Source organism: Callithrix jacchus, chromosome 22, assembly GCF_049354715.1.
Source record: "Callithrix jacchus isolate 240 chromosome 22, calJac240_pri, whole genome shotgun sequence".
NCBI lineage: Eukaryota > Metazoa > Chordata > Mammalia > Primates > Cebidae > Callithrix > Callithrix jacchus.
The window spans coordinates 11,324,479-11,341,650 of NC_133523.1; the positions used below are offsets into that span (position 1 = coordinate 11,324,479).

At 45.8% G+C, this 17,172-nt stretch overlaps 1 protein-coding gene and 1 pseudogene across 3 annotated transcripts in view; one reads left to right on the forward strand and one right to left on the reverse strand.

The window, feature by feature from the left end:
• The window catches only part of ZNF709 (zinc finger protein 709), a 55,790-nt gene extending 45,565 nt beyond the window's left edge, over window positions 1-10,225 (reverse strand). For all 3 annotated transcript variants that reach the window (XM_035286534.3, XM_035286532.3, XM_078360653.1), the window contains exon 1: window positions 10,021-10,225. The gene's annotated coding sequence lies outside the window, so the exon portion shown is untranslated. The remainder of the gene's footprint in view (window positions 1-10,020) is intronic.
• On the forward strand, window positions 2,787-3,264 carry LOC144580759 (peptidyl-prolyl cis-trans isomerase A pseudogene; annotated as a pseudogene).
• Window positions 10,226-17,172: the final 6,947 nt, after the last annotated feature.

Sequence of the window (17,172 nt, forward strand, 5' to 3'; positions counted from 1 at the left end):
GCTCAAATTTTTGGTATACATACATCCCTTCCAAAATTCATGTTGAAATTCTAACTCCCAGTGGGACAGTATTAGGAAATAGCATCTCTGGAAATTAATTAGGATTAGCTAAGATAATGTGAGTAGAGCCTTCAGAAATGGGATTAGTACCTCTGTAAAAAGAAACTGGAGCATCTACTTCCTGTCTCTGCTCTACCATATTAGAAGACAATGAGAAGATGGTTATCTACAAACCAGGAAGTGGGCCCTTATCAGACACCAGATATTCTGGCACCCTGGACTTCCCAGCAACTAGAATTGTGAGGAATAAATGTTTGTTGTTTGAGACACACAATGTACGGTAATTTGCTATAGCAGCCCAAAGTGACTAAGACAGTACGGAACTTTCTTTAACATACGTTAACAAATATCAAGGCTTGGAAACCTAGAGTAATCAGGACATCATGGTAGTAGCAGAGAAATGGACTGATAGGCTAATGAAATATAGCAAATTCTGAAACCAGGGCATCTATTTAAAGGTCCATGAGCCTATGACAGAGCAGGTATTGCCAAGCAGGGATAGAAATTATGGCCACTTTAACATACAAGGCAGTGACAAATGGTTATCTCCAGATCTCCAGGAGAATGATTCTCATCATCTTCATATAAAATAATTAATACAGTTTTTCTATACTACTGTATATATTAATAACATAATCTTTTTTTCTCGGCTCACTGCAACCTCTGCCTCCAGGTTCAAGCAATTCCCCTGCCTCAGCCTCCTGAGTAGCTGGTACTACAGGTAGACACCACCATGCCCAGCTAGTTTTTTGTATTTTAGTAGAGACAGGATTTCACCGTGTTAGCCAGGATGGTCTCAATCTCCTGACCTTGTGATCTACCCATCTTGGCCTACCAAAGTGCTGGGATTACAGGTGTGAGCCACCATATCCAGCGCATAACATAATTTTATGTTACCTTAGCATCCATTTTGTATATGGCTTTAACTTTCTCATACCAGAAGCAGGGCTCAGTCACCCTTGATATAGTTTCCACCTCTGTACCTCCTCCCATTTCCTCAATGTGGTCAATCAGATATCTGTCTTATACAGCTACCTCCTGGTGAGCATATTCTTTATGGATGTTCAGACACATCCATACTTGACTCACCAGACACAACCTACTTGACTCACCCCACTGTCTCCCACACCCGACATGGCCTGCAGACAGAATGCAGTGACCAGCTCTCAACTACAGTGTAACCCTGTGGAACTTGTGCCTACTCATTCTAAACCCACCCACTCTAACTCCCCAAGGAATACTTGCTTGGGTAACACCTTGGACCTCCATAATGCTAGGCCACAGGCTCCTTTTTCTCTGTTGCTTACTACCCACTGGTTGAACATTTGTGTCCAGAGCAGTTCCCTTCTTCCTGCTGACCTTCGAGGCATGCTGTCCTCCTCTCAGGGATCTCTAAGTAGACTGCTTCTGTTATTGATTATGTTTTGTTTAGTTGCCTCTTCTGGGTCTCACCTGACCAACGCACCCCAAGTGAACTTCTTTCCCAGTCAGCGTTTTCCAAGACAGTGACTGTATTGTAAAGATGAACTAGATAAGGGCCAGGCACAGTGGCTCATGCCTGTAATCCCAACACTTTAGGAGGCCAAGGCAGGCAGATCACTCGAGGTGAGGAGTTCAAGACCATAGTGGCCAACATGGTGAAACCACCTCTCTACTAAAAATACAAAATACAAAAATTAGCTGAGCGTGGTGGCACACACCTATAGTCCCAGCTACTCAGGAGGCTGAGGCAGAAGAATTGCTTGAACCCAGGAGGCGGAGGTTGCAGTGAGCTGAGATCACTTCACTGCACTCCGACCTGGCAACAGAGCAAGACTCAAAAAAAAAAAAAAGATAAACTAGACACTAGACAGACAAGAACTACAAGGGCATCTGCTAGTAGAAACAAGTTTCCTGTAAGAAGGACAGCTGGACACTGGTCTGACATGTAGACACTAGGCCTTCTGTCAGGGTAAAGATGCATCCCTTGAAAATCCCCTGCAGCCCTGCCAGGGCAGGGCTAGAGTTTATAGCCAGCAGCCTCCAGAGAGACCACAGGCCAAATTAGGAAAAAACTACAACACCTGTGAAAGACAAAATGCAAAAACTTTCAGAAGTTACAGGCAAATTTTTTTTCTGACTTCACGGTAGGGAGAATTTTCTTATATAAGAAGATAAGGCTGGAGGCAGTGGCTCACACCTGTAATCCCAGCACTTTGGGAGACAGAGGTGGGCAGATCACTTGAGGTCAGGAGTTTGAGACCAGTCTGGCCAACACAGAAAAACCCCACCTCTATTAAAAGTACAAAAATTAGCTGGATGTGGTGGTGCATCCTCATAAACCAGCTTCTCAGAAGGCTGAGGCAGGAGAATCACTTGAACCCAGGAGGGATAGGTTGCAGTGAGCCAACATCGCATCACTGCACTCTAACCTGTGCAACAGAGGGAGACTCAGTCACTTAAAAAAAAAAAAAGGAAAATGAAGAAGGTCCTAATGGAAAAGAAAGGTGAACTCAAATCTATCATAATTAATGATACAAATACATAAAATAAATATTATATATAAGATTAAAATTATTATAATTAAAATGTGGAATGGAGTGATAACATGCACCACAATCTGGGAGAAAATATTTATAATCCCTACAAATGAAGAAGAATTAGTGTGCAAAGAGTGTTGTTTAAAAAAAAAGGGTAGCTTTGCAGACACTGCTGCTGCCACCACTGGGAGCCCCTTACCACCAGCCATGGTCAACCCCACCACATCCTTCAACGTTGCCATCAATGGCGAGCTTTTGGGTCATGTCTCCTTCAAGCTGTTTGCAGACAAGTTTCCAAAGATAGCAGAAAAGTTTTGTGTTCTGAGCACTGGAGAGAAAGGATTTGGTTATAAGGGTTCCTCCCTTCACAGAACTTTTCCAGGGTTTACATGTCAGGGTAGTGACTTCATACTCCATAATGGCACTGGTGGCAAGTCCATCTATGGGGAGAAATTTGATGACGAGAACTTCATCCTGAAGCATGCAGGTCCTGGCATCTTGTCCATGGCAAATGCTGGACCCAACACAAACGGTTTCCAGGTTTTCATCTGCACTGCCAAGACTGCGTGGTTGGACGGCAAGCATGAGGTCTGTGGCCAGGTGAAAGAGGCATGAGTACTGTGGACGCCATGGAGCGCTCTGGGTCCAGGAATGACGAGACCAGCAAGAAGATCACCATTGCTGACTGTGGACAACTCGAATAAGTTTGACTTACTCTTTATCTTAACCAGCAAACCATTCCTTCTGTAGCTCAGGAGAGCACTCTCCATACCATTTGCTTGCAGTATCCTACAATCTTTGTGCTGTTGCTACAGTTCCCTTTGGGTTCCACGCTTTCCTTATTCCCTTCCATGCCTAGCTGAATTGTAGAGTTAAGTTTATGATTATGAAATAAAACTTAAATAACAAAAAAGGTAAAGAAATAGTACAGCAAACATAGAAATGAATTAAATATAAAAAATGCCTGAAAACTATTTCAGAGAAGATAAAAGACCACATCAGAAAAATGTTTGACATCAGTGGTATCCAGTAAAAAGCAGTATGTAATTACACAGAGATTGTGTTTAACAGTAGAGGAGCACAAACAAGTTCGATAATTCCAAGCACTGGCAAATTGCAAGGAACAAACACACATGCATCAGTGGTCAGATGCTTAATCAATATACTCCATCAGTATTTCCTAGTAAATATGAATTTATCCATAATATTCAAGTCAGTAATTTTTTCTCAATGTGTAAAAAAATTTATAATTTAGCCCTTGGAGACAGAACAAGAATGACATGGTCACCAGGATCAATAAACTTGAAACATTAGTCCACAAGCAATAGAATGAAGACTCAGACAGCAATGTATGTGCAACAGACTGAGGCAAAGAAACCAAAAAAAGCCTTTCAGCCTAACATTAATTGTAATAGTAATACCAATATTAACTTGCTGAAAACTCAAAATAGCCAAAACTCTGCTTTGCAGTAAATAGATGGTAAATTTATAAAGAATAACAAAAACAAAAAAATTACCATCATGGTCACCTCTGGGTGCAGAAGGGAGGTGAGATGAGGGTAACATACCAGTGCTGCCAAAGGCCTATTTACCTGAGTGGTGAGTTCTTGTGTGTTTATATTATTATTTAAACTAAGCGTAAATATTTTATTTCCAGAATTCTCTTTGCTTCTTAGACTCAATCCAACCAGATTCTCAACCAAGACAATAACACTCTTACACTCAAATAATGGAATAAAATTCCTGAATGCTTCAGCAAACTATAATTATACGACATCAAGATTCTGTAAAGAAAATGAACGCAAAGCCGCTCTGCCTGAGCGGCTCGGAACTCCAAGAAATACACCTGATTGGGAAATGCCTTGCCCCAATAAAGACTTTAACTCGAAGGTCAATCTCTTGCTGGCTCCCCACATGCTGGTTGAGCTTGCACATTCCTTACAGCTTCCACTTTCCTTTAGGCCTGACAGGCATGCTGCCCTCTTTTGGGGGCACGATCTCTTACTTCGCCTCCTGCTTCACCCACATTACACATGGAAACCAACATTCAGAAAGCTGGACACATTTCCAAGCTTGGTCCCACTCCCATGAAGCTGTAGTCAGATGTGGCTCACTTCTACAAACTCAAAGAGGAAAACTTGAGCAGCTGGCAAGTTGAATTCTGGGTGCTCCACATACTCTATTCTCCCCTCATCATAGTGTGGAAATCATTTTCTCCCCCAGGATCTCAACTCTCATCAGTGACCAAACATTCCCCAAGTATCAGTTAAGGTTGTGACTTGTGATGCCTTTTTTCTAACACTATTTCTAATACCAAATATGCAGTGTTTACTGAACACCAAACTATTCTCCAAAAGCTGAGTGTCAACAATTCGGTTCTGACACCACTCAAAGTTAGCACAGACCCAGCACGTTTCAGGCTCAGTCCTACAACATGGTCCCCAGTTCACAGGCCAGTCTCAAGCGCCCAGGGCCATCCACACTCCTGAACAACTGTCTATGCACCTGTGTATAAGGCCAGACAGAGACTATCCCAATTCCCATTCTTTGCCTCAGGAACAATTGGCTGAATAGCTTTGTCTTGACTAAACTGATGAGCTTACACAAAATACCTGTGAACCCACACTTTTAAGTTTCTTTCCTTCTTCCAGGTCCCTGAACTTCTACCACCTGCAGTAGCCTGAACAAGAACCCAACCCCACCTTTATGACCCCTCCTAAGAACAGACTGATCTCAGGAAAAAATATTCTCTAATCTAGCATCTGATTTTGCCCCCCTCCATCCTGCCCTCTCACTCCCACTTTATTACTAATCTAGCTTGCTCCTCCCTATGAAAGAAAACCCTACTCTACCTAAGCTTTGAGATGCTTGCAAATATTATACTTGGTGCTTTCCTCCTACTGCTACAATACTGCATTCAAGTAAAGTCACTTCTTACCTAAATCTGGATTTGTTTTATTTGAGGGCGTCTAGGAACAGCCCCAGGGCAATAATAATCACACCCACAGAAAGGGCATCAGATCCCACTCCCAACCCATCTGCCTATGGATCCCCTAGGAAATCTGCAGCACAGCCCTGCCAGGAAGAACTAAATGGGCCTTCAGTGACCTCCCTTTAGAGGCTCAAGATTGGCCTTAGCTTGGAGTCACTGGCCTAAGGCCTCTGCTCCCCATCAAAGGGTAGTCATTTATTCTTTTTCTCTATTCGACAAGTTTTTATTGGGTTATCTATCCTGTACCAGGTACCAGTCTAGGTATTGGGGAACAAAGACTAATAAGCTCCCTGCAATCAAGGAACTTATGATCATATGATAACATAAAACAAGCAAACATTTTTAAACGTCAACCATGTTAGTCAATCTATTGCAAGGGGATCTTGACCTGGAAGACAGTAATTGTGGGAAACAGTAATAGCTGACACCCAGTGCTCTAATTCAATCTTCGCAGCAACCCTATGAGGTAGGTATAATTATCTTGTAAGTGAGGAAACTGAGGTATGGAGAGGCAACGTCACAGAGTCAGTCAGTGGTGCGGCTTGGATTCAAACCAGAGCAGCCTGATTTCAGAGCCTGTGCTTAGCCATTTCTCTCTACCTACAGGGTGAGAAGCAGAGTATGGAAAAAGGGAAGCCACCCTCCTCCAGGCAGAGTCAGAGTAGAGGAAGCTTACCTCTTACTAGGTGGCTCTGCCCCCAAAAGGGTTAATTCCTTCCCCTGCATCTGCTTTCTATGATAATAAGAAGTCTCTTGCTTTACAAACAGGCGCAACTCACAAGAGTAGGAGAAAGGACCAGAGCTCTGCAGAGGCAAGCTCTGATTGTCACAGTGAGGACCAGCCCATGGCAATACGGGAAGGCATTCAGGTCTTCCCTAGTGTTCTCCTTAGCTGTAAGTGGTAATGGAGTGGTGGTCTGAGTCAAAAAATTCTGGTATCAAATCCTGGATTTGCCACTTATTAGCTCTGGGACTGTGAGCTACCGATTAATTCTTTCTAAAACATAGTCTTCCCATCTGTACTGTGAGCAGACTGAATTACATCCACGCATTCTTCACTCTATGTCGTAGATTCCTTTTCCCTCCTCTGTGACTCTTCTGTCCTTCATTTCTATCAGGTGCTACGTTCTTAAGTCTTGTATCAGAAACTGGTTCAGACGGTAAGGTTGGCAGGCAAGCATTTTCATCACAGAGATCAAGAAAGTGGTAAATGGCTGTGTCTTCATTAGTTAGGAAGCAATCTGGCTACCTCTATCTTTTCCCTTGTAAACCTTTTGACATAAACCTCTTAGATTATCCTGGGATTTTAAAATTAATATCCTGGGATTTTCTAGTTGCTTCCTTTCTGGCAAGTCTGATCTGGCTGGTCTGTAAACAACGCAGCGGTAGGAGTGGGCCGGAGGGCTGGGATGGTGCTGAGGGCCTGATGCCCTCTAGCGGCCAGGTGCAGGGGTGACTGCAGCATCCCTGTGAGGAAGGTTGCAGAGGGATTCTGGTGCCAAGTCAGGAACTAGACCAGTGGTTCTCAGTGTGGTCCTTGGACCAGCAACAGCAGCACCTGGATGGTTTGCTAGAAATGAAATTCTCAGGCACACTTGAAACTCTAAGTCAGAAGCTCTAGAATGATGGTGGGTGGGAGCCTGGGGGGAAGCCTGAGTTTTGTCAAGCCCTCCAGGGGATTCTAATGGACCCTGAAGCTTGAGAACCACAGCCCTCTAAAGTCATTCCCTGAGACTCCCTGTTCTCCTGCCTGTAAACCAAGAAGGGATATGCACAGAACGGCTGTGGAGCTGACCAGGAGAGATGTGCTGAAGGCTGTGTCAGGTATTTGCTTATTTTATTTTTGGAAACAGGGTCTCACTCTTTTAACCAGGCTAGAGTGCAGTGGCGCAATCCTAGCTCACTGAGCTCAATCTCCCAGGCTCAGGTGATCCTCCCACCTCAGCCTCCAGAGTAGCTGGGATCACAGGTGCTTGCCCCCACATCCAGCTAATTTTTATATTTTTAGTAGAGATGGGGTCTTGCTATGTTGCTCACTCTGGTCTCAAACTCTAGGGGGCTCATGTGATCCTCTGGCACTGGCCTCCCTAAGTGTGGGATTACAGGTGTGAGCCAATGCGCATGTCTGGCCCACTTACTTTTAAAGGAGAAAATACCCAGTGTTCAAAAAACCTGGCAAAATCACTCAAACTCACTGTTACGTCTATAGGAGGAAAAGAAATTGAAAAGCATTTGTATTTTACAGCTCAACAACAAAAGCGTTAAGTATCCCTTTCCGACGATAAACATGACATTTAATTATTACTTCCATGACAAATCATTTAGTTAACAACCATATTTGGACACCTTCTTGGTGTTGCCAAATCCTATCCCATAGATTTTAGCATTAATCTCCAAATTCCAGAAAATAGGAAACAGAACAAAGTTACCCAATGTAACAAATTCTCCACCCTGCAAAGGAGAGGAATTGATGCTTTGGTGAATCTTTGTAATTCACAAATTTACCACACTTATTTATGGAAATGTATTCATTTTAATGTAGGCATAATAGGAGGTTTTTCCCTAATTCTATTCCTTTGTAGCATTCCCAAGGGTAAGTCCTGGAATTCCATTTGAAATTACCCAAAAGAAAAGAACAGACTTGAGAAACATACACTTTCTTCTGGGAAAGGAATAAAGGTCATTAAGTAAGAATTATTAACAAGTGAAACATGAGATAATCTTTTTTCTGAAATTCTCTTTCTTGCCTCTTTGTAAATATTTTATCTTTTTTCTCTCTCTCTCTTTCTCTGTCACCCAGGTTGGAGTGCAGTGGCGCAATCTCAGTTCACTGCAACCTCCGCCTCCTGGGTTCAAGCGATTCTCCTGCCTCAGCCTCCTGAGTAGCTGGGACTACAGGTGTGCACCACCACACCTGGCTAATTTTTTGTATTTTTAGTAGAGACAGGGTTTCACTGTGTTAGCCAGCCAGGATGGTCTGGATCTTCTGATTTTGTGATCCGCCCACTTGGGCATCCTAAAGTGCTGGGATTACAGGCTTAAGCCACCGCACCCCCGACATTTTATCTTTTCTATTAAGCTTTACTGATAACATACATTTTACATTTAATGAAAAGTGGGATAAATGAACAAACATTTTCAAAGTGACAAACCGATGGAGAGGCAGTGCTGACCCAGAACACAGGCATGTCTGACTCAAGGGTTAGGTCAGGTCATCCTGTCACATAGGACAACCCCTCATCCTCAGTGAGGTGCTCAGTGACCACCATCCCAAGAAAAGGCAATGCACTGTACATCCCCGTGTACTCAAAGTGCATTTTGCTTTTCTGTTTTCTTGCACTGCCATGCGTGGATGGGTTTTCTCTTGTCTTTCAGTATAGTTTTTCTCCCTTCAGTAGTCTGAGAGAATCCAGAAGGCAAGAATCAATACCCTCAATACCAGCATCTGATTGGCTGGTCCCCCACCCGCCCATCCACAAAGGAACAGAAACTGGGGTTGGGGAAGAAAAGCTGAGTGCCCCAGGGGTTGGCTATTTATTTGAGGGGGATACCAGAAGACTCCTTCCAGCCCAGGGCATCTAGCTGCTTCCCTGCGAGGCCCCAACCCCATCTCTGAGAAGATAACGCAGAAGTTCATAATTCACTAGATCCTCAAAGAGACGTGGCAGCTGAGGGCATCTTGGGTCAACCCTAGGCAGTTCGGAAATCCAGGACCAAGGGAAAGACAGAGGGTGGGAAGACGACACATCACCCAGTAAAGTTTCCAAAAAGGAACCTCACCCAAAGACATTCTGATAAGGTGTCTGTGCCTGGGGAAGATGAAAGGAGAGGCACCAAAGGGTTTTTACGGTAGAGTGTCAGGTGGTTACTCTCTGCTTTCCTCTCAGAGGAAAAGTCCACGAAGAGAAAACAAATCTCTTAAAAAGAGTCATACATTGCTTTGCAGGGAAAAACTAATAAACAATTCTAACACTGTATTTGTTGAAAATGTAGAATGACGGACAAAAAGCTGATAAAGTGGTAAATTGGAGAGGGAAAGCTAGCCTTTGGAAATGCAGCAAGGAGTTTACTCCTCGTCCCTGTAGGAGACAGGGTGGTGTCTTTGGGACCCTGCTTCCCATACATTTAGAAGACTTGGAGGGAAACCAGTACCCCAGGGAAAGATGAGGGAATGAGGATCCCACGGACCACAGCTCCTCCCACACGAGCCCTACACTGAGGCGGGATTCCTCCCATGACCCTCTTGTGACCCCCCCGCACAATCTGGAGAGATGAGGGGCTGTGGGTGCGGGGCTGGGGCCGCAGTGACCACGCAGGGACGCAACAGGATGCCCGGGGTCCCGGTAGCCAGCCCAGACCCACCCTGGGGGCAAGGGGACCAAGGAACGAGCTGCGCCAAGTGGGACTCAAGTCCCAGACCCCAGAGTCGCCGCAGGAAGGCCCAGGTACCTCCACAGCTGGATCCGGCCGGTTCTAACCAGACCCTCCTCCAAGTCTAGGAACTCCAGGCCCCGCACATGCACCATTTCCCCACTTCCAGGTGTCCTGGCTTCCTTATTACGGCTCCTTTGGTCAGAGAAGGTCACAGCGCGACAGAGGATGCAGCGGTGCCACAGGTGGCGTCCTCGGCAGAAATGGCTTGTCCTATCGACTTGTTGACCATTGTCCAGGTATCCTGGCAGCGCTCCTGATTGGAATGTTCAGAGCACGCCCCAGTGTCGCTGATTGGACAGATTCAGGCTCCGCCCCCTGCATCACAGAAGAAAATATCTAATAGGTGGTTGCAGGGAGTCAGATTGATAGGCTGTAGCCACAGCCAATAGCAGGCCCAGCTTCCTCCTGGCAACCAAACCAGGCTCCGCTGGAGGCACCAACACAATTGTCCACTGGCTTTCCAGAGCTACTCCTGGCCTCTTCCTGTACCCAGTAGGCCCTTTCTGCCTCTTCTAGGTCACAGATATGCACAGGGAATTCCAGACTCAGTGTCCAATGGAGAGATCTCCTTCCCTCAGAGAAAGAGGGAAGCTGAGTCCACACCAGCCCACACTGGAACAGGAGGGAGGGCCTGATGTCCTCCAGGGATCAGGAATTTGAGATGGGGCAGTTGGTGCCATGACCAAGCCTTCCTCTCACCTCCTCTCTCAGTCTACTCATTTTCAGCCCAGAAAATAAAAACATGTCAACGTGGGAATAAAATTAATAAAGGTATGAAAACATTATTAAATGTATAGTTATATGGCAGCATTATTCCATAAGGGAATCCAAAGGAAAGGAAACATTTGAACTAGCTCAGGCAAGCAGCCTTCTACACCCACAGTTCACAAGGACAACCTGCATTCAGGTTTCACATATTCTTAATCTTGGGAGTCAGACTCTGACTACTGACATGGATCCCAGAGTTGTTCAGACCCTCCTGATGAGGGAGGGAAACCTAAGGACTTATCTCCGGGAGCTCAACATGCCTTCATGTACCCTCCACACAGTATGGAAAAGCTGCCTCCTTCAAGACCTTCATTTGCACCTGCAGGAAACTCTCCCCTGGAGTCAGATTAAGGTTCTAACCTACACAAACTATCAAATACATAAACTCTTTCTCCAGGAGACAACCAAATGAGTCTTTATCTGACCCTGACCATCCTAGATTTACTTCATATATACAAATTACAGTTGGACTGCAGTGACCCTATGTGTGCCACAACAAACACACTACCCAGAAAATGGTCCCAAGCCAACTTGAGTTATGGCCTGAGAAAGGATAGAACCCCCTAAACATAGCTTCACACGAGTCTTTTGCTTTCCCAGACTCTGCTTCTCAGAATGTGTACTCCTGCAGCTGTTCTGAGCAAGGGAGGCCACCTACAGATAGAGCAGCTGCCCAGGAAGCCACATGGGGAGCTCCATTTCCCTCCCTTTGCAGGCTCCAGCCTGGCCTCACCTTGGAGTCACTGGCTGCAGGCGCTGGTGACCACTGCAGGTTTTCACCAGCATTGATCAGCTAAATGAGACAAAGACTCTCAATCATACTGTTTGAAAAAGAAACCAGCAGAGCCCCAGGGTTTCTCTTGTGTTTATACATAAAGCTGAGGGAAAAAGTCCTGAAATATTGAATATGCATTAAAACACTGGAGTGGCCATAATGGTTCATGCCTGGAATCCAAGAACGTTTGGAGGCTTACTGGATTGAGCCCAGCAGCTCAACACCAGCCTGGGCAGCACAGGGAGATTCCCCCCATCATCTCTAGAAAAGAACCTAAACTTAGCAGTACATGATGATGTACACCTATGGCTACTCGGGAGGCTCAGGCAAGAGGATTATTTGAGCCTAAGACATTAACATTGCAGTGACTCCAGCATGGCAACAGAACAAGACTCTGTCTCTAAAAAAAACCTTAAATGAATAAAAATATTTTTAAATTGGCAAGTAGGTATTCCTTTGAGGAAAAAAGGAATATTGCTTGAACCTGGGAGGGAGAGGTTGCAGTGAGCTGACATCGCGTCACTGCAATCCAACCTGGGGAACAGAGTGAGACTCCGTCTTAAGAAAAAAAAAAAATAGGTACACATTTTTACCTATTATATGAATTTTCCATACCTAAGAAGGTCTTTCCCACCTTTTCTGGATACTATATGCTGCTTAATTTCTTCCCATATTCTTAAAGATTTGTTTCTGGGTGAAAAATGTCTATTTGCTTAAATTATCAGATATATGTGACTGTGAATCGTGTGCAGATGAAATGAAAATTATCCCTCCTCAATAAAGGGAGGTGGTTATCATAGGCCCTGGGTCTGGGAGTGGAGTCCAGGTCTACAGTGCAGCGGGGAGGAGACAGGGGAGTCAATCCTGGGGATCAAATCTAAACGCCTACTAAGATCCAAATAGACTCTGTAGGAACAGGTCCCTCATGGATAGAAAAACAAAAAAAAGGCCTGGCACAGTGGCTCACGTCTGTAATCCCAGCACTCTGGGAGGCCGAGGTAGGTGGATTGCCTGAGGTCAGGAGCTACAGATCAGCCTGACCAATATGGTGAAACCCCCTCTCTACTAAAATTACAAAAATTAGCCAGGCGTGGTGGTGTGCACCTGTACTCCCAGCTACTTGAGAGGCTGAGACAGGAGAATTGCTGAGACAGGAGGTATGGTTGCAGTGAGCCGAGATCCAGCCACTGCACTCCAGCATAGGCAACAGAGCGAGACTCTGTCTCAAAAACAAAAAACAAAAAAACACAAAAGCAAAAAAAGACAGTGCTCAGAACAAGTAGGAAAGAGACCTAGAGGCCAGGCACAGTGGCTCACGCCTGTAATCCCAGCACTTTGGGAGGCTGAGATCAGGAGTTCAAGACAAACCTGGCAAACATGGCGAGACCCGTCTCTACTAAAAATACAAAAATTAGCTAGGTGTGGTGGTGTGCATCTGTAATCCCAGTTACTCAAGAGGCTAAAGCACAAGAATTGCTTGAACTTGGGAGGCACAGGTTACAGTGGGCCGAGATCATGCCAGTGCACTCCAGCCCGGGTGACAGAGACTCCAGCTTAAAAAAAAGAGAGAGAGAGAGAAAGCCCTAGAATATCTTGGTATGCTGAAGGTCCCACAAGGTCTATGCGGTCCTGTAGCCTTTTCCCCCATTTTTGTGGTAAACATACATAACATAAACTTCACCATCATAATTTTAAGGGTACAGTTCAGTGCCTTTAAGAACATTCATACGTGGCTCAAGCCTGTAATCCCAGCACTTTGGGAGGCCGAGGCGGGTGGATCACGAGGTCAAGAGATCGAGACCATCCTGGTCAATATGGTGAAACCCTGTCTCTACTAAAAATACAAAAAATTAGCTGGGCATGGTGGCACGTGCCTGTAATCCCAGCTACTCAGGAGGCTGAGGCAGGAGAATTGCCTGAACCCAGGAGGCGGAGGTTGCGGTGAGCCGAGATCGCGCCATTGCACTCCAGCCTGGGTAACAACAGTGAAACTCCGTCTCAAGAAAAAAAAAAAAAAAGAACATTCATACTAGTGTGCAACCATCACCACCATCCATCTCTAGAACCTTTTTTATCTTGCAAAATTCTAACTCTATTGCCCATTAAATAAGTATGCATTATCCAATTTCCCTAACCTTTGGTAAATGATATTGTACTTTTTCTATCAATATGTTGGGGTTGAGGGGGGTGGCGCTCTGACGGCAGTCACGGTGCAGAGACGGGATAGGACGTCCGGGATTCCGACTCCAGGCCCACACCCACCCTGCAGCGAAGGGGGCAGAGGGGACCGAGGAGGCTAGAGCCAAGCTGTGCCAGTGGGACTCTGGTCCCAGACCCCCCTGAGTCACCACAGGAAGGCCCAGTTCCCTCCACAGCTGGATCTAGCTGGTTCCAACAAGCCCCTCCTCCAAATCTAGGGACTCCAGGCACTGCACATGCACCATTTCCCAGCAACTGCATGTTGTGGCTTCCTCATTACAGCTCCTTTGGTCAGATCAGGTCACAGAGCAACAGAGGCTGCAGTGACACCTGTGGCGTCCTGGGCAGGAAGGACCTGCCCTCCCCCCCACTTGTTGACCATTGCCCAGGAATCCTAGTGGCAAACCTGACTGGACAGCTCTGAGCACACCCTGGCATCTCTCATTGGACAGATTCGGGCTCTGCCCCCTGCATCACAGAAGTCATCTAATAGGTGGCTGCAGGAAGCCAGATGGATGGCAGGCCCAGCTTCCTCCTGGCAACCAAACCAGGCTCTGTTGGAGGCACCAACACAATTGTCCACTGGCTTTCGAGAGCTACCCCTGGCCTCTTCTGTATTCAGTAGGCCCTTTCTGCCTCTTCCAGGTCACAAATGTGCACAGGGAATTCCAGACTCAGTGTCCAATGGAGAGATCTCCTTTCCTCAAAGCAAGAAGGAAGCCGAGTCAAAACCAGGCCACACTGGATGGTGAGGGAGGGCCTGATGTCCTCCAGGGATCAAGAATTTGAGATGGGGCAGTTGGTGCCATGACCAAGCCTTCTTCTCACCTTCTCTCTCAGTCCATTCATTTTCAGCCAGAAAAAAAAAAACATGCCAACGTGGGAATAAAATTAATAAAGGTCTGGAAAAATTATTAAATGCTTAGTTATATGGCAGCATTATTCCATAAAGGAATCAAAAGGAAAGCAAACATTTGAACCAGCTCAGGCAAGCAGCCTTCTACACCCACAGTTCACAAGGACAACCTACATTCAGGTTTCACATATTCTTAATCTTGGGAGTGAGACTCTGACTACTGACATGGATCCCAGAGTTGTTCAGACCCTCCTGATGAGGGAGGGAAACCTAAGGACTTAACTCCGGGAGCTCAACATGCCCTCATGTACCCTCCACACAGTGTGGAAAAGCTGCCTCCTTCAAGACCTTCATTTGCACCTGCAGGAAACTCTCCCCTGGAGTCAGATTAAGGTTCTAACCTACACAAACTATCAAATACATAGACTCTTTCTCCAGGAGACAACCAAATGAGTCTTTATCTGACCCTGACCATCCTAGATTTACTTCATATATACAAATTACAGTTGGACTGCAGTGACCCGATGCGTGCCACAACAAACACACTGCCCAGAAAATGGTCCCAAGCCAACTTGAGTTATGGCCTGGGAAAGGACAGGACCCCCCGAGGCATGCCTTCACACGAGTCTTTTGCTTTCTGTGGCTTTGCTTCTCAGAATCTGCACTCCTGGGGCTCTTCTGAGCAACTGGAGGCCACCTGCACAGACAGCAGGCTTCCCAGAAAGCCAAATGGGGAGCTCCATTTCCCTCCCTTTGCAGGCTACAGACTGGCCTCAGCTTGGTCACTGGCTGCAGGCGCTGCAGGTTAATAACTGCAGGTTATTTACCTGCTTCTAACCAGCACTGATCAGCTAAATGAGACAGACTCTCAATCATACTGTTTGAAAAAGAAACCAGCAGAGCCCCAGGATTCCTCCTGCATTTATATGTAAAGCAGAGGAAGAAAATTCTAAAACATTTCACATGGGTTAAAACATCGAAGTGAGAGTAATGTCTTCTGCCTGTAATTCCAGTCCTTTGGGAGGCTGCAGTGGGAAGATTACTTAAGCCCAAGAGTTCAACATCAGCCTGGGCAGCAGAGAAAGACCCACCCCCATCTCTAGAAAAAAGTTAAAAAACTTAGTGGTGTATGGTGATGCACACCTATCGTCCCAGCTACTTGGGAAGCTGAGGCAAGAGGATCACTAAACCTAAGAAGTTAACGCTGCAGTGAGCCAAGATTGTGCCACTGTACCCCAGCCTGGGCAACAGAATGAGACTGTCTCTAAAAGAATTGAAAGAAATAAAAACATTTTAAAACTGGCAAATAAGTAAGTATTCCCTTGAGAAAACAAAGATGCTAGGCAGCTATTATTTTCACACTAACACTTATGAAAAGAGCTAATCAAATGTGAGCTCTTCCCTTTTCCCTCTGCTTCAGTGACTGCTGACCTTCACAGTACATGGTTGTCATCAGGTGCTCTGTGGCTGGGGATGTACATGTCCAGTTTATCCATTTGAATCTCTCTCAACCCCACCCCAACACCACTGACCCACCCAATCATTTCTGTAGCTAAACCTTAAGCATTATATAAATACCTATCCCTTTCAAAGAGGCCTCAGGTTGAAAACACCGGTAGCTCTCTCAGATCCCTCCCTCCCCCCACCATTAAATTATTTGCATCTGTCTTCCAGGATAGACTGATATCTTGGGTAGGAACCTCATTCATGGTATTTGCTTCTGTTCCCCCAAACCTGTGTCACCACCTGCTCATTAAGGACACAGACTATTTTAAGCTGACCATCAACCTGCTATAAATGTTGGAGGTCTCACCACAACCCTAGAAAATCCACACCCCAGGCTGGGCACAGTGGCTTACGACTGTAATCGCAGCACACTGGGAGGCTGAGGTGGGTGGATCACAAGGTCAGGAGTTGGAGACCAGCCTGGCCAGCATGATGAAACCCCATCTCTAATAACAATCCCAGCACTTTGGGAGGCAGAGGTGGGAGGATCACTTGAGCCCAAGAGTTTGGGACTAGCCTGAGCAACACAGTAAGGCCTTGTCTCTATTTTAAAAAAAAAAGGCCGGGCATGGTGGTGAATGGCCATGGTCCCAGCTATTCAGGAGGCTGAAGTGGGAAAACTGCTTGAGCCACAGAAGATGAAGCTGCAGTGAGCTATGACTGTGCCACTGCATTCCAGCCTGGGTGACAAAGTAAAATCCTGTCTCTGTAATAACCTAACTTGGGTTAGCCTAACTGACTCCATCTTAGCTGCAAAACCTGACAAGCTCTCTCTAGTCCCTGCTGCGGCCCCTCAGGTGCATTACTGGGTCATGCTACACTCAAAGCTTTGAACTGTTAAGAGTGGTTCACACTGTTCACGGTATCTGTAACCACTGTAACCGCATCCTGTTTGGCAAGTCTATCTGTTACTGTGAATACCTTCCTTGGTGATTAATTCTATGGCAAGTTCCCCCTGCTACCCCGCCTTGATGATTGTATGGAAATACTCTTAGTAACCAGAAATTATGGAAACCTCCTGCGTCCTGGCTACCAGCCTCCTCCTACTAACTTGAATGTTCTG